Source organism: Pithys albifrons, chromosome 31, assembly GCF_047495875.1.
Source record: "Pithys albifrons albifrons isolate INPA30051 chromosome 31, PitAlb_v1, whole genome shotgun sequence".
Taxonomy (NCBI): domain Eukaryota; kingdom Metazoa; phylum Chordata; class Aves; order Passeriformes; family Thamnophilidae; genus Pithys; species Pithys albifrons.
This window is the reverse complement of record NC_092488.1, coordinates 2,526,364-2,553,395: the sequence shown is the minus strand read 5'-3', so window position 1 is coordinate 2,553,395 and position 27,032 is coordinate 2,526,364.

Here is a 27,032-nt window from a genome sequence, read left to right as displayed (position 1 = left end):
GCCCCATCATTGGCACCTGAGAGCCCAAGGCTGCCACCTTTTCCCTGGGTGCAGAGCTCGACGGTGCATACCCTGTGCGGGTCCGGGAAAGGGCCGTTTTTCAGCGCAGAATTCCAGACGGAAGTCGATTCCTCTCTGGGAAAAGGTGTCAGGAAAGAAAGCCATTGTGCCTTTTCTAGGGGTAATGGGGCCTCATCTTTGGCACCTGAGAGCCCAAGGCTGCCACCTTTTCCCTGGACGCAAATGTCGAGGGCGCGTGCCACTTGCGGGTCCGGGAATGTGCCGTTTCTCATCCCAGAATTCCAGGCCAGCGAAGATTTCTCCCTGGGAAAACGTGCCAGGACAGAAAGCGATTGTGCCTTTTCTAGGCTTAATGGGGCCCAAAAATTGGCAGCTGAGAGCCCAGGGCTGCCACCTTTTCCCTGGGCGCAAAGCTCGACGGTGCGTGCCACATGCAGGTAAGGGAAAGAGCCGTTTTCAGCCCAGAATTCCAGACCAATGAAGATTCCTCCCAGGGAAAAGGTGCCAGGACAGAAAGCGATTGTTCTTTTTCTAGGGGTAATGGGGCCCCATCATTGGCACCTGAGAGCCCAAGGCTGCCACCTTTTGCCTGGGCACAAAGCTCGACGGTGCGTTCCACTTGCAGGTCCGGGGAAGTGCGGTTTTCAGACCAGAATTCCAGACGGACGAAAATTCTTCCCTGGGAAAAGGTGCCAGGACAGAAAGCGATTGTTATTTATCTAGTGTTAACAGGGACCCATCGTTGGCACCTGAGAGCCCAAGGCTGCCAGCTTTTCCCTGGGTGCAAAGCTAGATGGTGCCTGCCACGTGCAGGTCAGAGAAAGTGCTTTGTTCAGCCCAGGATTCCAGACAGCTGACGACTCCTCCCAGGGAAAGGGCTCCCAGGACAGAAAGCGATTGTTCCATTTCTAGTGTTAATGGGGGCCCGTCATTGGCATCTGAGAGCCAGAGGTTGCCTCCTTTTCCCTGGGCTCAAAGTACGACAGTGCGTGCCACGTGCTGGTCCCAGAAAGTGCCATTTTACAGCCCAGAATTCCAGACCAATGAAGACTCCTTACAGGGAAAAGGTGCCAGGACAGAAAGCCATTGTGCTTTTTGTAAAGGTAATGGGGCCCCATCATTGGCAGCTGAGAGCCCAAGACTGCCACCTTTTCCCTGGACGCAAAGCTCGACGGTGCGTTCCACTTGCGGGTCCAGGAAAGTGCCCATTCTCAGACCAGAATTCCAGACCGATGAAGATTCCTCCCTGGGAAAAGGTGCCAGGACAGAAAGCCATTGTGCCTTTTGTAGGGGTAATGGGGCACCATCATTGGCACCTGAGAGCCCACGGCTGCCCCCTTTTCCCTGGGCGCAAAGCTCGACGGTGTGTACCTTGTGCGGGTTTGGGGCAGTGCCATTTTTGAACCCAGATTTCCAGACGGACGAAGATTTCTCCCTGGGAAAAGGTGCCAGGACAGAAAGCAAATGTTATTTTTCTAGTGTTACCCGGGCCCCATCATTGGCACCTGAGAGCCCAAGGCTGCCACCTTTTCCCTGGGCGCAAATGTCGACGGCGCGTGCCACTTGCGGGTTCGGGGACGTGCAATTTTTCAGCCCAGAATTCCAGACGGACGAAGACACCTCCCAGGGAAAAGGTGCCAGGGCAGAAATCGAATTGTCCTTTTCTAGGGTCAATGGTGCCCCATCATTGGCACCTGAGAGCTCAAGGCTGCCACCTTTTCCCTGGGCGCAAATGCCGACGGCGCGTACCACTTGCGGGTCCCGGAAAGTGCCATTTTTCGGCCCAGAATTCCAGACCTATGAAGATTCCTCAGAGGGAAAAGGTACCAGGAGACAAAGCCATTGTGTATTTTGTAATGCTAATTGGGCCCCATCACTGGCACCTGAGAGCCCAAGGCTGCCACCTTTTCCCTGGGTGCAAAGCTCGACGGTGCATACCCTGTGCGGGTCTGGGAAAGGGCCGTTTTTCAGCCCAGAATTCCAGACGGAAGTCGATTCCTCTCTGGGAAAAGGTGTCAGGACAGAAAGCTATTGTGCCTTTTCTAGGGGTAATGGGGCCTCATCTTTGGCACCTGAGAGCCCAAGGCTGCCACCTTTTCCCTGGGCGCAAATGCCGACGGCGTGTACCACTTGCAAGTCCGGGAATGTGCCGTTTCTCATGCCAGAATTCCGGGCCAGCGAAGATTTCTCCCTGGGAAAAGGTGCCAGGACAGAAAGCGATTGTGCCTTTTCTAGGCTTAATGGGGCCCAAAAATTGGCAGCTGAGAGCCCAGGGCTGCCACCTTTTCCATAGGCGCAAAGCTCGACGGTGCGTGCCACATGCAGGTAAGGGAAGGAGCCGTTTTCAGCCCAGAATTCCAGACCAATGAAGACTCCTCCCAGGGAAAAGGTGTCAGGACAGAAAGCGATTGTTCTTTTTCTAGGGGTAATGGGGCCCCATCATTGGCACCTGAGAGCCCAAGGCTGCCACCGTTTGCCTAGGCTCAAAGCTCGACGGTGCGTTCCACTTGCGGGTCCGGGGAAGTGCCGTTTTTCAGCCCTCAATTCCAGACGGATTAAGACTCCTCACAGGGAAGAGGCTCCCAGGACAGAAAGCGATTGTTCCATTTCTAGGGTTAATCAGGCCCCATCATTGGCACCTGAGAGCCCAAGGTTGCCTCCTATACCCTGGGCGCAAAGCTCGACCATGCGTGCTACGTGAGGGTCCGGGAAATTGCCGTTTCTCATTCCAGAATTCCAGACCGATGAAGATTCCTCCCTGGGAAAAGGTGGCAGGACAGGAATGGATTTCTCCTTTTCTAGGAGTAATGGGGACCCATCATTGACACCTGAGAGCCGAAGGCTGCAACCTTTTCCCTGAGCGCAAAGCTCGACCATGCGTGCAACTTGCGGGTCCAGGAATGTGCTGTTTCTCATCCCAGAATTCGAGGCCGATGAAGATTTCTCCCAGGGAAAAGGTGCCAGGACAGAAAGCAATTGTTCCTTTTCTAGGGTTAATGGGGCCCCAAAATTGACACCTGAGAGCCCAAGGCTGCCACCTTTTCCCTGGGCGCAAAGCTCGACGGAGCGTTCCACGTGCGGATCCGGGAAAGTGCCATTTTTCAGCCCACAATTCCAGACCTATGAAGATTCCTCAGAGGGAAAAGGTACCAGGAGACAAAGCCATTGTGTATTTTGTAATGCTAATTGGGCCCCATCATTGGCACCTGAGAGCCCAAGGCTGCCACCTTTTCCCTGGGTGCAAAGCTCGACGGTGCATACCCTGTGCGGGTCCGGGAAAGGGCCGTTTTTCAGCCCAGAATTCCAGACGGAAGTCGATTCCTCTCTGGGAAAAGGTGTCAGGAAAGAAAGCCATTGTGCCTTTTCTAGGGGTAATGGGGGCCTCATCATTGGCACCTGAGAGCCCAAGGCTGCCACCTTTTGCCTAGGCTCAAAGCTCGACGGTGCTTTCCACTTGCGGGTCCAGGAAAGTGCCGATTCTCAGACCAGAATTCCAAACCGAGGAAGATCCCTCCCTGGGAAAAGGTGCCAGGACAGAAAGCCATTGTTCTTTTTCTAGGGGTAATGGGGCCCCATCATTGGCACCTGAGAGCCCAAGGCTGCCACCTTTTACCTGGGCACAAAGCTCGACGGTGCGTTCCACTTGCGGGTCCGGGGAAGTGCCGTTTTTCAGCCCAGAATTCCAGACGGACGAAAATTCCTCCCTGGGAAAAGGTGCCAGGACAGAAAACGATTGTTCTTTTTCTAGGGGTAATGGGGCCCCATCATTGGCACCTGTGAGCCCAAGGCTGCCACCTTTTCCCTGGGCGCAAAGCTAGATGGTGCCTGCCACATGCAGGTCAGAGAAAGTGCTTTGTTCAGCCCAGGATTCCAGACGGATGACGACTGCTCCCAGGGAAAGGGCTCCCAGGACAGAAAGCGATTGTTCCATTTCTAGTGTTAATGGGGGCCCGTCATTGGCATCTGAGAGCCAGAGGTTGCCTCCTTTTCCCTGGGCGCAAAGCACGACAGTGCGTGCCACGTGCTGGTCCCAGAAAGTGCCATTTTACAGCCCAGAATTCCAGACCAATGAAGACTCCTCCCAGGGAAAAGGCTCCCAGGACAGAAAGCCATTGTGCTTTCTGTAAAGGTAATGGGGCCCCATCATTGGCACCTGAGAGCCCAAGGCTGCCCCCTTTTCCCTGGGCGCAAAGCTCGACGGTGTGTACCTTGTGCGGGTTTGGGGCAGTGCCATTTTTGAACCCAGATTTCCAGACGGACGAAGATTCCTCCCTGGGAAAAGGTGCCAGGACAGAAAGCAAATGTTATTTTTCTAGTGTTAACGGGGCCCCATCATTGGCACCTGAGAGCCCAAGGCTGCCACCTTTTCCCTGGGCGCAAATGTCGACGGCGCGTGCCACTTGCGGGTTCAGGGAAGTGCCATTTTTCAGCCCAGAATTCCAGGCGGACAAAGACACCTCCCAGGGAAAAGGTGCCAGGTCAGAAATCGAATTGTCCTTTCCTAGGGTCAATGGTGCCCCATCATTGGCACCTGAGAGTTCAAGGCGTCCACCTTTTCCGTGGGCGCAAACATCAACGGCACGTGCCACTTTCTTGTCTGGGAAAGTGCCGTTTCTCAGCCCTGAATTCCAGACGGATGAAGACTCCTCACAGGGAAGAGGCTCCCAGGACAGAAAGCGATTGTTCCATTTCTAGGGTTAATCCGGCTCCATCATTGGCACCTGAGAGCCCAAGGTTGCCTCCTATACCCTGGGCGCAAAGCTCGACCATGCGTGCTACGTGAGGGTCCGGGAAATTGCCGTTTCTCATTCCAGAATTCCAGACCGATGATGATTCCTCCCTGGGAAAAGGTGCCAGGACAGAAAGCGATTGTTCCTTTTCTAGGGTTAATGGGGCTCCATCATTGACACCTGAGAGCCGAAGGCTGCAACCTTTTCCCTGAGCGCAAAGCTCAACGGTGCATGCCACTTGCGGGTCCAGGAACGTGCTGTTTCTCATCCCAGAATTCGAGGCCGATGAAGATTTCTCCCTGGGAAAAGGTGCCAGGACAGAAAGCCATTGTACCTTTTGTAGGGGTAATGGGGCACCATCATTGGCACCTGAGAGCTCAAGGCTGCCCCCTTTTCCCTGGGCGCAAAGCTCGACGGTGTGTACCTTGTGCGGGTTTGGGGCAGTGCCAATTTTGAACCCAGATTTCCAGACGGACGAAGATTCCTCCCTGGGAAAAGGTGCCAGGACAGAAAGCAAATGTTATTTTTCTAGTGTTAACGGGGCCCCATCATTGGCACCTGAGAGCCCAAGGCTGCCACCTTTTCCCTGGGCGCAAATGTCGACGGCGCGTGCCACTTGCGGGTTCAGGGAAGTGCCATTTTTCAGCCCAGAATTCCAGGCGGACAAAGACACCTCCCAGGGAAAAGGTGCCAGGTCAGAAATCGAATTGTCCTTTCCTAGGGTCAATGGTGCCCCATCATTGGCACCTGAGAGTTCAAGGCGTCCACCTTTTCCGTGGGCGCAAACATCAACGGCACGTGCCACTTTCTTGTCTGGGAAAGTGCCGTTTCTCAGCCCTGAATTCCAGACGGATGAAGACTCCTCACAGGGAAGAGGCTCCCAGGACAGAAAGCGATTGTTCCATTTCTAGGGTTAATCCGGCTCCATCATTGGCACCTGAGAGCCCAAGGTTGCCTCCTATACCCTGGGCGCAAAGCTCGACCATGCGTGCTACGTGAGGGTCCGGGAAATTGCCGTTTCTCATTCCAGAATTCCAGACCGATGATGATTCCTCCCTGGGAAAAGGTGCCAGGACAGAAAGCGATTGTTCCTTTTCTAGGGTTAATGGGGCTCCATCATTGACACCTGAGAGCCGAAGGCTGCAACCTTTTCCCTGAGCGCAAAGCTCAACGGTGCATGCCACTTGCGGGTCCAGGAACGTGCTGTTTCTCATCCCAGAATTCGAGGCCGATGAAGATTTCTCCCTGGGAAAAGGTGCCAGGACAGAAAGCAATTGTGCCTTTTCTAGGGTTAATGGGGCCCCAAAATTGACACCTGAGAGCCCAAGGCTGCCACCTTTTCCCTGGACGCAAAGCTCGACGGTGCATACCCTGTGCGGGTCCGGGAAAGGGCCGTTTTTCAGCGCAGAATTCCAGACGGAAGTCGATTCCTCTCTGGGAAAAGGTGTCAGGACAGAAAGCCATTGTGCCTTTTCTAGGGGTAATGGGGCCTCATCTTTGGCACCTGAGAGCCCAAGGCTGCCACCTTTTCCCTGGACGCAAATGTCGACGGCGCGTCCACTTGCAAGTCCGGGAATGTGCCGTTTCTCATCCCAGAATTCCAGGCCAGCGAAGATTTCTCCCTGGGAAAAGGTGCCAGGACAGAAAGCGATTGTGCCTTTTCTAGGCTTAATGGGGCCCAAAAATTGGCAGCTGAGAGCCCAGGGCTGCCACCTTTTCCCTGGGCGCAAAGCTCGACGGTGCGTGCCACATGCAGGTAAGGGAAAGAGCCGTTTTCAGCCCAGAATTCCAGACCAATGAAGACTCCTCCCAGGGAAAAGGTGCCAGGACAGAAAGCGATTGTTCTTTTTCTAGGGGTAATGGGGCCCCATCATTGGCACCTGAGAGCCCAAGGCTGCCACCTTTTCCCTAGGCTCAAAGCTCGACGGTGCATTCCACTTGCGGGCCCAGGAAAGTGCCGATTCTCAGACCAGAATTCCAAACCGATGAAGATCCCTCCCTGGGAAAAGGTGCCAGGATAGAAAGCCATTGTTCTTTTTCTAGGGGTAATGGGGCCCCATCATTGGCACCTGAGAGCCCAAGGCTGCCACCTTTTGCCTGGGCACAAAGCTCGACGGTGCGTTCCACTTGCGGGTGCGGGGAAGTGCCGTTTTTCAGCCCAGAATTCCAGACGGACGAAAATTCCTCCCAGGGAAAAGGTGCCAGGACAGAAAACGATTGTTATTTATCTAGTGTTAACGGGGACCCATCGTTGGCACCTGAGAGCCCAAGGCTGCCAGCTTTTCCCTGGGTGCAAAGCTAGATGGTGCCTGCCACGTGCAGGTCAGAGAAAGTGCTTTGTTCAGCCCAGGATTCCAGACGGATGACGACTCCTCCCAGGGAAAGGGCTCCCAGGACAGAAAGCGATTGTTCCATTTCTAGTGTTAATGGGGGCCCGTCATTGGCATCTGAGAGCCAGAGGTTCCCTCCTTTTCCCTGGGCGCAAAGCACGACAGTGCGTGCCACGTGCTGGTCCCAGAAAGTGCCATTTTACAGCCCAGAATTCCAGACCAATGAAGACTCCTCCCAGGGAAAAGGTGCCAGGACAGAAAGCAATTGTGCCTTTTCTAGGGTTAATGGGGCCCCAAAATTGACACCTGAGAGCCCAAGACTGCCACCTTTTCCCTGGACGCAAAGCTCGATGGTGCGTTCCACTTGCGGGTCCAGGAAAGTGCCGATTCTCAGATCAGAATTCCAAACTGATGAAGATTCCTCCCTGGGAAAAGGTGCCAGGACAGAAAGCCATTGTGCCTTTTGTAGGGGTAATGGGGCACCATCATTGGCACCTGAGAGCCCAAGGCTGCCCCCTTTTCCCTGGGCGCAAAGCTCGACGGTTTGTACTTTGTGCGTGTTTGTGGCAGTGCCATTTTTGAACCCAGAATTCCAGACGGACGAAGATTCCTCCCTGGGAAAGGGTGCCAGGACAGAAAGCAAATGTTATTTTTCTAGTGTTAACGGGGCCCCATCATTGGCACCTGAGAGGCCTCGGCTACGACCTTTTGCCTGGGCACAAATGTCGACGGCGCGTGCCACTTGCGGGTCCGGGGAAGTGCCATTTTTCAGCCCAGGATTCCAGACGGACGAAGACACCTCCCAGGGAAAAGGTGCCAGGTCAGAAATCGAATTGTCCTTTCCTAGGGTCAATGGTGCCCCTTCATTGGCACCTCAGAGTTCAAGGCTGCCACCTTTTCCGTGGGCGCAAACATCAACGGCACGTACCACTTTCTTTTCCGGGAAAGTGCCGTTTTTCAGCCCTCAATTCCAGACGGATGAAGACTCCTCACAGGGAAGAGGCTCCCAGGACAGAAAGCGATTGTTCCATTTCTAGGGTTAATCGGGCCCCATCACTACCACCTGAGAGCCCAAGGTTGCCTCCTATACCCTGGGCGCAAAGCTCGACCATGCGTGCTACGTGAGGGTCCGGGAAATTGCCGTTTCTCATTCCAGAATTCCAGACCGATGAAGATTCCTCCCTGGGAAAAGGTGTCAGGACAGAAAGCGATTGTTCCTTTTCTAGGGTTATTGGGGCTCCATCATTGACAACTGAGAGCCGAAGGCTGCAACCTTTACCCTGAGCGCAAAGCTCGACGGTGCGTGCCACTTGCGGGTCCAGGAATGTGCTGTTTCTCATCGCAGAATTCCAGGCCGATGAAGATTTCTCCCATGGAAAATGTGCCAGGACAGAAAGCAATTGTGCCCTTTCTAGAGTTAATGGGGCCCCAAAATTGACACCTGAGAGCCCAAGGCTGCCACCTTTGGCCTGGGCGCAAACCTCGACGGTGCGTTCCACGTGCGGGTCCAGGAAAGTACCGATTCTCAGACCAGAATTCCAAACCGATGAAGATTCCTCCCAGGGAAAAGGTGCCAGGAGAGAAAGCCATTGTGCCTTTTGTAGGGGTAATGGGGCACCATCATTGGCACCTGAGAGCCCAAGGCTGCCCCCTTTTCCCTGGGCGCAAAGCTCGACGGTGCGTACCTTGTGCGGGTTTGGGGCAGTGCCATTTTTGAACCCAGATTTCCAGACGGACAAAGATTCCTCCCTGGGTAAAGGTGCTAGGACAGAAAGCAAGTGTTTTTTTTCTAGTGTTAACGGGGCCCCATCATTGGCACCTGAGAGCCCAAGGCTGCCACCTTTTGCCTAGACGCAAAGCTCTGCGGCGCGTGCCACTTGCAAGTCCGGGAATGTGCCTTTTCTCATCCCAGAATTTCAGGCCAGCGAAGATTTCTCCCTGGGAAAAGGTGTCAGGACAGAAGCAATTGTGCCTTTTCTAGGGTTAATGGGGCCCCAAATATGGCACCTGAGAGCCCAGGTCTGCCACCTTTTTCCTGGGCGCAATGCTCGACGGTGTGTTCCACTTGCGGGTCGGGGGAAGTGCCATTTTTCAGCCCAGATTTCCAGATGGACGAAAATTTCTCCCAGGGAAAAGGTGCAAGGACAGAAAGCGATTGTTTTTTATCTAGTGTTAACGGGGCCCCATCATTGGCACCTGAGAGCCCAGGGCTGCCACATTTTCGCTGGGTGCAAAGCTAGATGGTGCCTGCCACGTGCAGGTCAGAGAAAGTGCTTTCTTCAGCCCGGAATTCCAGACGGATGACGACTCCTCCCAGGGAAAAGGCTCCCAAGACAGAAAGCGATTGTTCCATTTCTAGTGTTAATGGGGGCCCGTCATTGGCATCTGAGAGCCAGAGGTTGCCTCCTTTTCCCTGGGGGCAAAGCACGACAGTGCGTGCCACGTGCTGGTCCCAGAAAGTGTCATATTACAGCCCAGAATTCCAGACCAATGAAGACTCCTCCCAGGGAAAAGGTGCCAGGACAGAAAGCCATTGTGCCTTTTGTAAAGGTAATGGGGCCCCATCATTGGCAGCTGAGAGCCCAAGACTGCCACCTTTTCCCTGGAGGCAATGCTCGATGGTGCGTTCCACTTGTGGGTCCAGAAAAGTGCCGATTCTCAGACCAGAATTCCAAACCGATGAAGATTCCTCCCTGGGAAAAGGTGCCAGGACAGAAAGCCATTGTGCCTTTTGTAGGGGTAATGGGGCACCATCATTGGCACCTGAGAGCCCAAGGCTGCCCCCTTTTCCCTGGGCGCAAAGCTCGACGGTGTGTACCTTGTGCGGGTTTGGGGCAGTGCCATTTTTGAACCCAGATTTCCAGACGGACGAAGATTCCTCCCTGGGAAAAGGTGCCAGGACAGAAAGCAAGTGTTATTTTTCTAGTGTTAATGGGGCACAATCATTGGCACCTGAGAGCCCAAGGCTGCCCCCTTTTCCCTGGGAGCAAAGCTCGACGGTGTGTACATTGTGCGTGTTTGGGGCAGTGCCATTTCTGAACCCAGATTTCCAGACGGACAAAGATTCCTCCCAAGGAAAAGTGCCAGGACAGAAAGCAAGTGTTATTTTTTTAGTGTTATCGGGGCCCCATCATTGGCACCTGAGAGCCCAAGGCTGCCACCTTTTGCCTTGGCGCAAATGTCGACGGCGCGTGCCACTTGCGGGTTCGGGGAAGTGCCATTTTTCAGCCCAGAATTCCAGACGGGCGAAGATTCCTCCCAGGGAAAAGGTGCCAGGTCAGAAATCGAATTGTCCTTTTCTAGGGTCAATGGTGCCCCATCATTGGCACCTGAGAGTTCAAGGCTTCCACCTTTTCCGTGGGCGCAAACATCAACGGCGCGTAGAACTTTCTTGTCCGAGAAAGTGCCGTTTTTCAGCCCTCAATTCCAGACGGATGAAGACTCCTCACAGGGAAGAGGCTCCCAGGACAGAAAGCGATTGTTCCATTTCTAGGGTTAATCGGGCCCCATCATTGGCACCTGAGAGCCCAAGGTTGACTCCTATACCCTGCGTGCAAAGCTCGACCATGCGTGCTACGTGAGGGTCCGGGAAAATGCCGTTTCTCATCCCGGAATTCAAGACCGATGAAGATTCTTCCCAGGGAAAAGGTGCCAAGACAGAAAGCATTTGTGTCTTTTCTAGGGCTAATGGGACCCCATCTTTGGCACCTGAGAGCTCAAGGCTGCCACCTTTTGCTTGGGCACAAAGCTCGGTGGCGCGTGCCACTTAAAAGTCCGGGAATGTGCCGTTTCTCATCCCAGAATTCCAGGCCAGCGAAGATTTCTCCCTGAGAGAAAATGCCAGGACAGAAAGCGATTGTGCCTTTTCTAGGGTTAATGGGGCCCCAAATATGGCACCTGAGAGCCCAGGGCTGCCACCTTTTGCCTGGGCGCAAAGCTCGACGGTGCGTTCCACTTGCAGGTCCGGGGACGTGCCATTTTTCAGCCCAGAATTCCAGACGGATGAAAATTCCTCCCAGGGAAAAGGTGCCAGGACAGAAAGCGATTGTTATTTATCCAGTGTTAACGGGGACCCATCGTTGGCACCTGAGAGCCCAAGGCTGCCACCTTTTCCCTGGGTGCAAAGCTAGATGGTGCCTGCCACGTGCAGGTCAGAGAAAGTGCTTTGTTCAGCCCTGAATTCCAGACGGATGACGACTCCTCCCAGGGAAAAGGCTCCCAGGAGAGAAAGCGATTGTTCCATTTGTAGTGTTAATGGGGACCCGTCATAGGCAGCTGAGAGCCAGAGGTTGCCTCCTTTTCCCTGGGCGCTAAGGTCGACAGTGCGTGCCACGTGCTGGTCCCAGAAAGTGCCATTTTACAGCCCAGAATTCCAGACCAATGAAGACTCCTCCCAGGGAAAAGGTGCCAGGACAGAAAGCCATTGTGCCTTTTGTAGGGGTAATGGGGCCCCATCATTGGCACCTGAGAGCCTAAGACTTCCATCTTTTCCTTGGGCGCAAATGTTGACGGCGCGTGCCACTTGCAAGTCCGAGAATGTGCCGTTTCTCATCCCAGAATTCCAGGCCAGCCAAGATTTCTCCCTGGGAAAAGGTGCCAGGACAGAAAGCAATTGTGCCTTTTCTATAGTAAATGGGCCCCCATCATTGGCACCTGAGAGCCCACGGCTGTCACTTTTTCCCTGGGCGCAAAGCTCGACGGTGCGTGCCACATGCGTGTAAGGGAAAGAGCCGTTTTCAGCCCAGAATTCCAGAGCGATGAAGATTCCTCCCAGGGAAAAGGTGCTAGGACAGAAAGCGATTGTTCTTTTTCTAAGGGTTAATGGGGCCCCATCATTGGCACCTGAGAGCCCAAGGCTGCCACCTTTTGCCTGGGCACAAAGCTCGATGGTGCGTTCCACTTGCAGGTCCGGGGAAGTGCCGTTTTTCAGCCCAGAATTCCAGATGGACGAAAATTCCTCCCAGGAAAAAGGTGCCAGGACAGAAAGCGATTGTTATTTTTCTAGTGTTAATGGGGACCCATCATTGGCACCTGAGAGCCCAAGGCTGCCACCATTTCCCTGGGCGCAAAGCTAGATGGTGCCTGCCACGTGCAGGTCAGAGAAAGTGCTTTGTTCAGCCCAGAATTCCAAACAGATGACGACTCCTCCCAGGGAAAAGTCTCCCAGGACAGAAAGCGATTGTTCCATTTCTAGTGTTAATGGGGGCCTGTCATTGGCATCTGAGAGCCAGAGGTTGCCTCCTTTTCTCTGGGCGGAAAGCTCGACAGTGCGTGCCACATGCTGGTTCCAGAAATTGCCGTTTCTCATTACAGAATTCCAGACCGATGAAGATTCCTCCCAGAGAAAAGGTGCCAGGACAGGAATCGATTTCTCCATTTCTAGGCTTAATGGGACCCCATCATTGGCACCTGAGAGCCCAAGGTTGCCACCTTTTCCCTGGGAGCAAATGTCGACGGCGCGTGCCACTTGCGGGTCCGGGGAAGTGCCATTTATCAGCCCAGAATTCCAGACGGACGAAGATACCTCCCAGGGAAAAGGTGCCAGGTCAGAAATCGAATTGTCCTTTCCTAGGGTCAATGGTGCCCCATCATTGGCACCTGAGAGTTCAAGGCTGCCACCTTTTCCGTGGGCGCAAACATCAACAGCACGTACCACTTTCTTGTCCGGGAAAGTGCCGTTTTTCAGCTCTGAATTCCAGACGGATGAAGACTCCTCCCAGGGAAGAGGCTCCCAGGACAGAAAGCGATTGTTCCATTTCTAGGGTTAATCGGGCCCCATCATTGGCACCTGAGAGCCCAAGGTTGCCTCCTATACCCTGGGCGCAAAGCTCGACCATGCGTGCTACGTGAGGGTCCGTGAAATTGCGGTTCTAATTTCAGAATTCCAGACCGATGAAGACTCCTCCCTGGGAACAGGTGCCAGGGCAGGAATCGATTTCTCCTTTTCTAGGAGTAATGGGGACCCATCATTGACACCTGAGAGCCGAAGGCTGCAACCTTTTCCCTGAGCGCAAAGCTTGACGGTGCGTGCCACTTGCGAGTCCAGGAATGTGCTGTTTCTCATCCCAGAATTCGAGGCCGATGAAGATTTCTCCCAGGGAAAAGGTGTCAGGACAGAAAGCTATTGTGCCTTTTCTAGGGTTAATGGGGTCCCAAAATTGACACCTGAGAGCCCAAGGCTGCCACCTTTTGCCTGGGCGCAAAGCTCGACGGAGCGTTCCACATGCGGATCCGGGAAAGTGCCATTTTTCAGCCCAGAATTCCAGATCTATGAAGATTCCTCAGAGGGAAAAGGCACCAGGAGACAAAGCCATTGTGTATTTTGTAATGCTAATTGGGCCCCATCATTGGCACCTGAGAGCCCAAGGCTGCCACCTTTTCCCTGGGTGCAAAGCTCGACGGTGTATACCCTGTGCGGGTCCGGGAAAGGGCCGTTTTTCAGCCCAGAATTCCAGACGAAAGTCGATTCCTCCCTGGGAAAAGGTGTCAGGACAGAAAGCCATTGTGCCTTTTCTAGGGGTAATGGGGCACCATCTTTTGCATTTGAGAGCCCAAGGCTGCCACCTTTTCCCTGGGCGCCAATGTCGACGGCGCGTGCCACTTGCAAGTCCGGGAATGTGCCGTTTCTCATCCCAGAATTCCAGGCCAGCGAAGATTTCTCCCTGGGAAAAGGTGCCAGGACAGAAAGCGATTGTGCCTTTTCTAGGGTTAATGGGGCCCCAAAATTGGCAGCTGAGAGCCCCGGGCTGCCACCTTTTGCCTGGGCGCATAGCTCGACGGTGCGTTCCACTTGCAGGTCCGGGGAAGTGCCATTTTTCAGCCCAGAATTCCAGACGGATGAAAATTTCTCCCAGGGAAAAGGTGCCAGGACAGAAAGCGATTGTTATTTATCTAGTGTTAACGGGGAGCCATCATTGGCACCTGAGAGCCCAAGGCTGCCACCTTTTCCCTGGGCGCAAAGCTAGATGGTGCCTGCCACGTGCAGGTCAGAGAAAGTGCTTTGTTCAGCCCAGAATTCCAGACGGATGACGACTCCTCCCAGGAAAAAGGCTCCCAGGACAGAAAGGGATTGTTCCATTTCTAGTGTTAATGGGGGCCTGTCATTGGCACCTGAGAGCCAGAGGTTGCCTCCTTTTCCCTGGGCGCAAAGCTCGACAGCGCGTGCCACATGCTGGTCCCGGAAATTGCCGTTTCTCATTCCAGAATTCCAGACGGATGAAGATTCCTCCCAGGGAAAAGGTGCCAGGACAGGAATCGATTTCTCCTTTTCTAGGCTTAATGGGACCCCATCACTGGCACCTGAGAGCCCAAGGCTGCCACCTTTTCCCTGGGCGCAAATGTCGACGGCACATGCTACTTGCGGGTCCGGGGAAGTGCCATTTTTCAGCCCAGAATTCCAGACATACGAAGATACCTCCCAGGGAAAAGGTGCCAGGTCAGAAATCGAATTGTCCTTTCCTAGGGTCAATGGTGCCCCATCATTGGCACCTCAGAGTTCAAGGCTGCCACCTTTTCCCTGGGCGCAAACATCAACGGCGCGTACCACTTTCTTGTCCGGGAAAGTGCCGTTTTTCAGCCCTGAATTCCAGACGAATGAAGACTCCTCACAGGGAAGAGGCTCCCAGGACAGAAAGCGATTGTTCCATTTCTAGGGTTAATCGGGCCCCATCATTGGCACCTGAGAGCCCAAGGTTGCCTCCTATACCCTGGGCGCAAAGCTCGACCATGCGTGCTACGTGAGGGTCCGGGAAATTGCCGTTTCTCATTCCAGAATTCCAGACCGATGAAGACTCCTCCCTGGGAAAAGGTGCCAGGACAGGAATCGATTTCTCCTTTTCTAGGAATAATGGAGACCCATCATTGGCACCTGAATGCGGAAAGCTGCCACCTTTTCCCTGAGCGCAAAGCTCGACGGTGCGTGCCACTTGCGGTCCAGGAATGTGCTGTTTCTCATCCCAGAATTCGAGGTAGATGAAGATTTCTCCCAGGGAAAGGTGCCAGGACAGAAAGCTATTGTGCCTTTTCTAGGGTTAATGGGGACCCAAAATTGACACCAGAGAGCCCAAGGCTGCCACCTTTTGCCTGGGCGCAAAGCTCGACGGAGAGTTCCACGTGCGGGTCCGGGAAAGTGCGATTTTTCAGCCCAGAATTCCAGACCTATGAAGATTCCTCAGAGGGAAAAGGTACCAGGACACAAAGCCATTGTGTATTTTGTAATGCTAATTGGGCCCCATCATTGGCACCTGAGAGCCCAAGGCTGCCACCTTTTCCCTGGGTGCAAAGCTCGACGGTGCATACCCTGTGCGGGTCCGGGAAAGGGCCGTTTTTCAGCCCAGAATTCCAGACGGAAGTCAATTCCTCTCTGGGAAAAGGTGTCAGGACAGAAAGCCATTGTGCCTTTTCTAGGGGTAATGGGACCTCATCTGTGGCACCTGAGAGCCCAAGGCTGCCACCTTTTCCCTGGGCGCAAATGTTGACGGCGCGTGCCACTTGCAAGTCCGGGAATGTGCCGTTTCTCATGCCAGAATTCCAGGCCAGCCAAGATTTCTCCCTGGGAAAAGGTGCCAGGACAGAAAGCGATTGTGCCTTTTCTAGGCTTAATGGGGCCCCAAAATTGGCAGCTGAGAGCCCAGGGCTGCCACCTTTTCCCTGGACGCAAAGCTCAACGGTGCGTGCCTCATGCGTGTAAGGGAAAGAGCCGTTTTCAGCCCAGAATTCCAGACCAATGAAGATTCCTCCCAGGGAAAAGGTGCCAGGTCAGAAAGCGATTGTTCTTTTTCTCAGGGTAATGGGGCCCCATCATTGGCACCTGAGAGCCCAAGGCTGCCACCTTTTGCCTGGGCGCAAAGCTCGACGGTGCGTTCCACTTGCAGTTCTGGGGAAGTGCCGTTTTTCAGCCCAGAATTCCAGACGGACGAAAATTCCTCCCTGGGAAAAGGTGCCAGGACAGAAAGCGATTGTGCTTTTTCTAAGGTTAATGGGGCCCCACAAATGTCACCTGAGAGCCCAAGGCTGCCACCTTTTCCCTGGGCGCAAAGGTCAACGGTGCGTACCTTGTGTGAGTCTGGGGAAGTACCAATTTTCAGCCCAAAATTCCAGACGAACGAAGATTCCTCCCTGGGAAAACGTGCCAGGACAGAAAGCGATTGTTCTTTTTCTAGGGGTAATGGGGCTCCATCATTGGCACCTGAGAGCCCAAGGCTGCCACCTTTTGCCTGGGCAAAAAGCTCGACGGTGCGTTCCACTTGCAGGTCCGGGGAAGTGCCGTTTTTCATCCCAGAATTCCAGACAAACGAAGATTCCTCTCACGGAAAAGGTGCCAGGACAGAAAGCGATTGTTCCTTTTCTAGGGTTAATGGGGCTCCATCATTGACACCTGAGAGCCCAAGTCTGCCACCTTTTCCCTGGGCGCAAAGCTTGGCGGTGCTTGCCACGTGCGGGTCCGGGAAAGTGCCGTTTTTCAGCCCAGAATTCCAGACAGATGAAGATACCTCCCAGGGAAAAAATGCAAGGACTGAAAGCAATTGTTCCTATTCTAGGGTTAATGGCACCACACCACTGGCATGTGAGTTCCCAAGGCCGCCAACTTTTCTCTGGCCGCAAAGCTCGACCCTGTGTGCCACGTGTGGGTTAGGGAAACTGTGGTTTCACAGCCCACAATTCCAGACAGTTGAAGATACCTCCCTGGGAAAAGGTACCAGGACAGTAAGCAATTGGACCTTTTCTAGGGTGAATGGGGCCCCATCATTGGCACCTGAGAGCCCAAGGCTGCCACCTTTTCCCTGGGCAATAAGCTCGATCGTGCGTGCCACGTGCGGATCCAGGAAAGTGCTGTTTTTCAGCCCAGAATTCCAGACGGACGAAGATCCCTCCCACGGAGAAGGTGCCAGTGAAGAAAGCCATTGTTCCTTTTCTAGTGTTAAAAGGGACCCATCGTTGGCACCTGAGAACCCAAGTCTGCCACCTTTTCCCTGGGCGCAAAGCTCGACTGTGTGTGATACCTGCGGGTCCGGCAAATTGCGTTTTTTAACCCAGAATTCCAAACGAATGATGATTAGTCCCGGGGATAACCTGCCAGGAAAGAACGTGAATGTTACTTTTCTAGGGTTAAAGGGGCCCCATCATTGGCACCTGAGAGCCCAAGTCTGCCACCTTTTCCCTGGGTGCATAGCTCGACTGTGCGTACCTTGTGCGAGTCAGGGAAAGTTCCGTTTCTCATCCCAGAATTCCAGACCAATGAAGATTCCTCCCTGGGAAAAGGTGCCAGGAGAGAAAGCAATTGTGCCTTTTCTAGGGTTAATTTGGACCCATCATTGGCACCTGAGAGCCCAAGGCTACCACAATTTACCTGGGTGCAATATCGATGGTGCGTGCCACGTGCGGGTCGGGAAAAGTTCCAATTTTCAGTCCAGAATTCCAGACGGACCAAGATTCCTCCCAGGGAAAAGTTCCAGGAGAGAAAGTGATTGTTCCTTTTCTAAGGTTAATGGGGCCCCATCATTGGCACCTGAGAGGCCAAGGCTGCCACCTTTTCCCTGGGAAATAAGCTCGACGGTGCCTATTTTTGCGGCTCCAGAAAAGTGCCGATTGTCAGCCCAGAATTCCAGACGGACGAAGATTCCTCCCAGGGAAGAGCTGTCAGGACGGAAAGCGATTGTTCCTTTTCTAGCGTTAATGGGGCCCCATCAGTGACACACGAGAGCCCAAGGCTGCCACCTTTACCCTGGGCGCATAGCTAGATGGTGTCTACAACTTGCGGGTGTGGAAAAGTGCTGTTTTTCAGACGAGAATTCCAGACGGACGAAGATTCCTCCCAGGGAAAAGGTGCCAGCACGGAAAGCGATTGTGCCTTTTCTAGGGTTAATGGGGCCCCATCATTGGCACCTGAGAGCTCAAGGCTGCCACCTTTTCCCTGGGCGCAAATCTCAACCGTGCGTGCCAGGTACGGGTCAGGGAAAGTGCCATTTTTCATCCCAGAATTCCAGACGACCGATTATTCCTCCCTTGAAAAAAGTGCCAGGACAAAGAAATTGTACCTTTTCTAGGGTTAATGGGGCCCCATCATTGGAACCCGAGGGCCCAAGGCTACCACCTTTTTCCTGGGCACAAAGCTCAAAGGTGCATGCCACTTGCGGGTCCGGGAAAATGCCATTTTTCCGCCCAGAATACCATATGGATGAAGGTGCCTCCCTGAGAAAAGCTGCAGGGACAGAAAGCGATTGGACCTTTTCTAGGGTTAATGGGGTCACATCATTGGCACCTGAGAGCCCAAGGCTGCCACCTTTTCCCTGGGCGCAAAGCTCGACGGTGCGTGCCACGTGCGGATCCAAAAAAGTGCCGTTTTTCAGCCCAGAATTCCAGACGGACAAAGATTCCTTCCATGAAAAAGGTGTAAGGACAGAAATCCATTGTGCCTTTTCTAGGGTGAATGGGGCCCCATCATGGGCAACTGAGAGCCCAAGGCTGCCACCTTTTGCCTGGGCGCAAAGCTCGATCGTGTGTTCCACGTCTGGGTCCTTGAAAATGCCGTTTTTCAGCTCAGAATTCCAGAAGGACGAAGATTCCTCCCAGGGAAAACGTACCAGGACACAAAGGGATTGTTCCTTTTCTAGAGTTAATGGGGCGCCATCATTAGCACCTGAGAGCCCAAGGCTGCTACTTTTTCCCTTAGTTCAAAGTTGGACAGTTCGTATCACTTGCGGGTTCAGGAAAGTGCCGTTTTTCAGCCCAGAATTCCAGACGGACGAAGGTTCCTCCCAGGGAAAAGCTGCCAGGACAGAAAGCCATTGTGTCTTTTCTAGGGGTAATGGGACCCCATCATTGGCACCTGAGAGCCGAAAGCAGCCTCCTTTACCCTGGGCGCGACGCTCGACGGTGCGTGCTACGTGAGGATCCAGGAAAGTGCCATTTTTTAGCCCAGAATTCCAGACCAATGAAGATTCCTCCCAGGGAAAAGGTGGCAGGACACAAAGCCATTGTGCATTCTGTATAGGTAATGGGGCCACATTATTGGCACCTGAGAGCCCAAGACTGCCACCTTTCCCTGGACGCAAAGCTCGAAGGTGCGTTCCACTTGCGGGTCCAGGAAAGTGCCAATTCTCAGCCCAGAATTCCAAACTGATGAACATTCCTCCCTGGGAAGAGGTGCCAGGTCAGAAAGCGATTGTGCCTTTTGTAGGGTTAATGGGGCCCTAAAATTGGCACCTAAGAGCTGAAGGCTGCCACCTTTTCCCTGGGCGCAAAGCTCAACAGTGCGTATCTTGTGCGGGTCTGAGGAAGTACCGATTTTCAGCCCAAAATTCCAGACGGACGAAGATTCCTCCCAGGGAAAAGCTGCCAAGACACAGAGCCATTGTGCATTTTGTAAAGGTAATGGGGCCCCATCATTGGCACCTGAGAGTTCATGGCTGCCACCTTTTCCCTGGGCGCAAAGCTCGACGGTGCTTTCCGCGTCCAGTCAGGGAAAGTGCCACTTTTAAGACCAGAATTCCAGAGAAATGAAGATTCCTCTCACGGAAAAGGTGCAAGGACAGAAAGCGATTGTTCCTTTTCTAGGGTTAATGGGGCCCCATCATTGACACCTGAGAGCCCAAGGATGCCACCTTTTCCCTGGGCGCAAATCTCAACCGTGTGTGTCAGGTGCAGGTCCGGGAAAGAGCCGTTTACAGCCCAGAATTCCAGACCGATGAAGATTCCTCCCTGGGAAAAGGTACTAGGAAAGAAAGCTATTTCTCCTGTTCTAGGCTTAATGGGGCCCCATCATTGGCACCTGAGAGCCCAAGGCTGCCAGCTTTACCCTGGTCGCAAAGCTCGACGGAGCGTACTACGTGCGGGTCTGGGAAAGTGCCATTTTTCAGCCCAGAATTGCAGACCGATGAAGATTCCTCACAGGGAAAAGGTGCCAGGACAGAAAGCAATTGTTCCTTTTCTAGGGGTAATGGGGCTCCATCATTGGCACGTGAGAGCCCAAAGCTGCCACCTTTACCCAGGGTGCAATACTCGACGGTGCATAGTTGTGCGGGTCAGGGATAGTGCCGTTTTTTCAGCCCAGAATTCCAGACAGATGAAGATTTATCACTGGGAAAAGATGCCAGGATAGGAAACGATTGTGCCTTTTCTAGGGTTATTGGTGCCCCATCATTGGCACCTGAGAGCCCAAGGCTGCCACATTTATCCTGGTCGCAAAGCTCGACGGTGCGTGTCCGGTGCGGGTCCGGGAAAGTGCCGTTTTTCATCCCAGAATTCCAGACCGATGAAGATTCCTCCCAGGGAAAAGGTGTCAGGGGAGAAAACGATTGCTCCTTTTCTAGTGGTAATGAGGCCCCATCATTGGCACCTGAGAGCCCATGGCTGCTACCTTTTCCCTGAGCGCAAAGCTAGACTGTGCGTATCATGTGCGGGTTGGGGAAAGTGCCGTTTTTCAGCCCAGAATTCCAGACGAACAAAGATTCCTCCCAGAGAGAAGGTGTCAGGCCAGAAAGCGATTGTTCCTTATCTAGGAGTAATAGGGCCTCATCATTGGCACCTGAGAGCCCAAGGCTTCCACAATTTTCCTGGGCACAAGATCGATGGTGCGTAAGACGTGCGTGTCCAAAAAAGTGCCGTTTTTAAAGCCCAGAATTCCAGACCAACGAAGATTCCTCCCTGGGAAAAGGTGCCAGGACAGAAAGTGATTGTTCCTTTTCTAGAGTTATTGGGGCCCCATAATTGTCACCTGAGAGCCCAAGGCTGCCACCTTTTCCCTGGTCGCAAAGATCGACGGTGCGTATTTGTGCGGGTCCTGGAAAGTGCAGATTTTGAGCCCAGAATTCCTGAAGGATGAAGATTCCTCCCAGAGAAGAGCTGTCAGGACGGAAAACGATTGTTCCTTTTCTAGGGTTAATGGGGCCCCATCATTGGCACCTGAGAGCCCAAGGCTGCCACCTTTTCCCTGGGCACAAAGCTCGACCGTGCGTGCCACGTGCAGATCCGGGAAAGTGCCAATTTTCATCACAGAATTCCAGACAGACGAAGATTCCTAACACGGAAAATGTGTCAGGACAAAAAGGCATTCTGCGTTTTCTAGGGTTAATGGGGCCCCATCATTGGCACGTGAGAGCCCAAGGCTGCAACCTTTTCCCTGGGCGCAAGGCTCCACGGTGCATTCCACGTCCGGGTCCTGGAAAATTCCGTTTTTCGGCCCAGAATTCCAGACAGACGAAGATTCCGCCCACGGAAAAGGTGCCTGTACAGAAAGCGATTGTTCCTTTTCTACGGTTTATGCGGCCCGATCATTGACACCTGAGAGCCCAAGGCTGCCACTTATTCCATGGGCGCAAAGCTAGATGGTGCGTGCCATGTGCGGGTTTGGGAAGATGCGGTTTTTCAGCTCAGAATTCCAGATGGACGAAGATTCCTCCAGAGGAAAAGATGTCACGATAGAAAGACATTGATACTTTTCTAAGGTTAATGGGGCCCCATCATTGACACCTGAGAGCCCAAGTCTGCCACCTTTTCCCTGGGCGCAAATCTGGACATTGCCTACCACTTTTGGGTCCGGGAATGTGCCGTTTTTCAGCCTAGAATTCCAGACACACGAAGATTCCTAACACGGAAAAGGTGTCAGGACAAAAAGGCATTCTGGGTTTTCTAGGGTTAATGGAGCCCCATAATTGGCACCTGAGAGCCCAAGGCTGCCACCATTTGCCTGGGCACAAAGCTCGACCCTGCCTGCCATGTGTGGGTCAGGGAAACTGCCGTTTCACAGCCCACAATTCCAGACAGTTGAAGATACCTCCCTGGGAAAAGGTACCAGGACAGTAAGCAATTGGACTTTTTCTAGGGTGAATGGGACCCCATCATTGGCAGCTGAGAGCCCAAGGCTGCCACCTTTTCCCCGGGAAATAAGCTCGACGGTGCGTATTTGTGCGGCCCAGAATTCCAGACCAATGAAGATTCCTCCCAGGGAAGAGCTGTCAGGATGGAAAGCGATTGTTCCTTTTCTAGGGTTAATGGGGCCCCATCATTGACACACGAGAGCCCAAGGCTGCCTCCTTTACCCTGGGCGCAAAGCTCGACGGTGCATACCACTTGAGGTTCCGGGAAAGTGCTGTTTTTCAGACGAGAATTCCAGACGGACGAAGATTTCTCACAGGGAAAATGTGCCAGCACAGAAAGCGATTGTGCCGTTTCTAGGGGAAATGGGGCCCCATCATTGGCAGCTGAGAGCCCAAGGCTGCCACCTATTCCCTGGGTGCAAAGCTCGATGGTGCATATTTGTGCGGGTCCAGGAAAGTGCCGATTTTCAGCCAGAATTCCAGACGGATGGAGATTCCCCCCAGGGAAAGGCGGTCAGGATAGAAAGGGATTGTGCCTTTTCTAGGGTTAATGGGGCCCCATCATTGTCGGCTGAGAAGCCCAAGGCTGCCACCTTTTCCCTGGGCGCAAATCTCAACCGTGCGTGCCAGGTGCGGGAAAGGAAAAGTGCCATTTTTCATCCCAGAATTCCAGACGACCGATTATTCCTCCCTGGGAAAAAGTGCCAGGACAAAGCAATTGTATCTTTTCTAGGGTTAATGGGGCCCCATCATTGGAACCTGAGAGCCCAAGGGTTCCACCATTGTCCTGGGCGCAAAGCTAGACCGTGCATGCAACGTGCAGGTCAGGGAATGTGCCGTTTCTCAGTGCAGAATTCCAGACCGATAACGATTCCTTCCTGGGAAAACGAGCCAGGACAGAAGGGGATTGGACCTTTTCTAGGGTTAATGGGGTCACATCATTGGCACCTGAGAGCCTAAGGCTTCCAATTTTTCCCTGGGCGCAAACTTGACCGTGCATACCTTCTGCGGGTCAGGGAAAGTTCAGTTTCTCAGCCCAGAATTCCAGACGGACGAAGATTCCTCCCAGGGAAAAGCTGCCAGGACTGAAACCCATTGTGTCTTTTCTAGTCTTAATGGGGCCCCATCATTGGCACCTGAGAGCCCAAGGCAGCCTCCTTTACCCTTGGCGTGACACTCGACGGTGCATGCTACGTGAGGGTCTGGGAATGTGGCATTTTTCAGTCCAGATTTCCAGACCAATGAAGATTCCTCCCAGGGAAAAGTTACCAGGACACAAAGCCATTGACTATTCTGTAAAGGTAATGGGGTCCCATCATTGGCACCTCAGAGCCCAAGACTGCCACTTTTTCCCTGGGCGCAAGCTTGATGGTGCGTGCCACATGCGGGTAAGGGAAAGAGCCGTTTTCAGCCCAGAATTCCAGACCGATCAAGATTCCTCCCAGGGAAAAGGTGCCAGGACAGAAAGTGATTGTTCTTTTTCTAGGGGTAATGGGGCTCCATCATTGGCACGTGAGAGCCCAAAGCTGCCACCTTTACCCAGGTTGCAATACTCGACGGTGCATAGTTGTGCGGGTCAGGGATAGTGCCGTTTTTTCAGCCCAGAATTCCAGACCAATGAAGATTCCTCAGAGGGAAAAGGTGCCAGGACACAAAGCCATTGTGTATTTTGTAAAGGTAATGGGGCCCCATCATTGGCACCTGAGAGCCCAAGACTGCCACCTATTCCCTGGTCGTAAAGCTCGATGGTCCAGGAAAGTGCCGATTTTCATCCCAGAATTCCAGACGGATGAAGGTTACTCCCTAGGAAAAGGTGTCAGGACAGAAAGCGATTTTTACATTTCTTGGGGAAATGGGGCCCCATCATTGGCACCTGAGAGTCCAAGGCCCCTATTTTTTCCCTGGGCGTAAAGCTGGATGGTGCATGCCACATGCTCTTTTTTAAGCTCAGAATTCCAGACAGACAAAGATTCCTCCCTGGGAAAAGGTGGCAGGACAGAAAGGGATTGTTCCATTTCTTGTGTTAATACGGCTCCTTCGTTGACTCCTGATAGCCCAAGGCTGCCACCTTTTCCCTGGGCTCAACGCTCGACGGAGTGTGCCAGCGGCGGGTAAGGGTAGATGCTGTTTTTCAGCCCAGATTTCCAGAATGACGAAGATTCCTCATATGGAAAACGTTCCGGGACAGAAAGCGATTGTTCCAGTTCTAGGGTAAATGCGGCCCTCTCATTGCCACATGACAGCCCAAGGCTGTCACCTTTTCCCTGGGCTCAAAGGTCAATGGAGTGTGCCAGGTGGGGGTCCGGGAAAGTGCCGTTTCTCAGCCCAGAATTCCAGATGGACGAGGATTACTGCTAGGGAAAAAAGTGCCAGGACAGAAAGTGATTGTTCCTTTTCTAGGGTTTATGGGGCCCCATCATTGGCACTTGAGAGCCTATGCTGCCACCTTTTCCCTCGGTGAGCACCCCAACGGTCCCTGTCACGTGCGGGTTTTTAAAGCCAGAATTTCAGAAAAATGAACATTCTTCCCTTGGAAATCGTGCCAGGACAGAAAGCGATTCTTTTTTTTCTAGGGTTAATGCGGACCCATCTTAGGCACCTGAGAACCCAAGGCTGCCACCTTTTCCCTGGGCTCAAAGCTCGACAGCGCGGGCGAGGTGTGGGTCTGGGAAAGTTCCAGTTTTCAGCCCAGAATTGCAGAGGGCCCAAGATTCCTCCCAGGGAAAAGGTGCCAGGACAGAAAGGGATTGTGCCTTATCTAGGAGTAATGGGGCCCCATCATTGCCACCTCAGAGCCTAAGGCTGCCACCTTTTCCCTGGGCCCAAAGCTTGACGGAGCGTGCCAAGTGCGGGTACGGGAATGTGTCGATTTTCTGCCCAGAATTCCAGATGGCCCAAGACTCCTCCCAGGGAAAAGGTGCTGGGACAGAAAACGATTCTGCCTTTTCTACGAGTAATTGGGCCCATCATTGGCACCTGAGAGCCCAAGGCTGCTACCTTTTCCCTGGGCTCAAAGCTCAACGGAGCGTGCCAAGTGCGGGTGAGGGAAAGTGCCGTGTTTCAGCCCAGAATTCCTTACGGACGAAGATTCCTCCCAGGGAAAAGGTGCCAGGACACAAAGCAATTGTGCCTTTTCTAATGTTAATGCAGCCCCACATTTGGCACCAGGGAGTCCCAGGCTGCCACCTCTTCCATGGGCTCAAAGCTCGACGGAGCGTGTCAGTTGCGGGTCAGGGAAAGTGCCGTTTATCAGCGCAGAATTCCAGGAGGTTTAAGATTCTACCCTGGGATAAAGTTCCAAGACAGAAAGCGATTTTTCCATTTCTGGGTTTAAGGCGCCCAATCATTGGCGCCTGAGAGCCCAAGGCTGCCACCTTTTCCCTGGCCTCAAAGCTCGACGGAGTGTGCCAGGTGCGGTTCTGAGAAAGCGTAATTTTTCAACCCAGATTTCCAGAAAAACCAAGATTCCTCCCTGGAAAAGGTGCCAGGACAGAAAGCGTTTGTTCCTTTTCTAGGGCTAATGGGGCCTCATCATTTGACACCCGACAGCCGAAGGCTGCCACCTTTTCCCTGGGCGCATAGCCCGACGGTGGGTGTCACATGCGGTTTTTTCAGCCCAGAATTCCAGATGGACGATGATTCCTCCCTGGGAAAAGATGCCAGGATGGAAAGCACTTTCCCAGACCCACACGTGGCAGGTTCCGTCGAGCTTTGTTCCCAGTGAAAAGGTGGCAGGCTTGGGCTGTCAGGTGCCAATGAAGGGGCCCCATTAATCCTTAGAACAGGAACAATCGCTTTCTGTCCTGGCACATTTTCCCTTGGTGGAATCTTGGTTCGTCTGGAATTCTGGGCTGAAAAACCTGCACCTGGCACGCTCCGTCGGGCTTTGCGCCCAGGGAAAATGTTGAGGCCTTGGACTCTCAGGTGCCAATGATGGGGCCCCATTAACCCAAGAAATGTAAAAATTGCTTTCTGTCCTGGCACCTTTTCCCTGGGAGGAATCTTTGTCCGTCTGGAAATCTGGGCTGAAAAACCGCACTTTCCCTGACTCGCACTTGCCACGCTCCGTCGAGCTTTGCGCCCAGTGAAAAGGTGGCAGTCTTGGGCTCTTAGGTGCCAATGATGGGGCCCCATTAACCCTAGAAAAGGAACAATCACTTTCTGTCCTGGCACCTTTTCGCTGGGAGGAATCTTCGTCTGTCTGGAATTCTGGGCTGAAAAACAGCACTGTCCCGGACCCGCACTTGGCACGCTCCGTCGAGCTTTGAGGCTAGGGAAAAGGTGGCAGCCTTGGGCTCTCAGCTGTCAATGATGGGGCCCCAATACCCTTAGAAAAGGCACAATCGCTTTCTATCCTGGCACGTTTTTTCCAGGGAGGAATAATCGTCCGTCTGGAATTCTGGGCTGAAAAAACTGCATGTGGCACGCAACGTCGGGCTTTGCGCCCAAAGGTGGCAGCCTTGGGCTCTCAGGTGCTAATGATGGGGCCCCATTAACCCTAGAAAAGGAACAAACGCTTTCTGTCCTGGCACGTTTTCCCAGGGAGGAATCTTGGTTTGTCTGGAAATCTGGGCTGAAAAATTACGCTTTCCCTGACCCGCACCTGGCACGCTCCGTTGTGCTTTGAGCCCAGGGAAAAGGTGGCAGCCTTGGGCTCTCAGGTTCCAAAAGTGGGGCCCCATTAACACTAGAAGAGGAACAATCGCTTTCTGTCCTAGCACATTTTCCCTGCGAGGAATCTTCATCCGTCTGGAAATCTGGTCTGAAAAACCCGCAAATGGCACGCACCGTCGGGCTTTGCGTCCAGGAAAAGGTGACAGCCTTGGCCTCTCAGGTGCCAATGATGGGGCCCCATTAACCCTAGACCTGGAGCAATTGCTTTCTGTCCTGGCACCTTTTTCCTGGGAGGAATCTTCATCCATCTGGAATTCGGGGATGAAAAACTGCATTTGCCGGACCCGCGCATGGCATGCATCGTCTAGGCTTGAGCCCAGGGAAAAGGTGGCAGCCTTGGGGTCTCAGCTACCAGTGATGGGGCCCCATTTTCTTAGAAAAGGCACAATGGCTTTCTGCCCTGGCACCTTTTCCCAGGGAGGAATCATCGTCCGTCTGGAATTCTGGGCTGAAAAAACCGC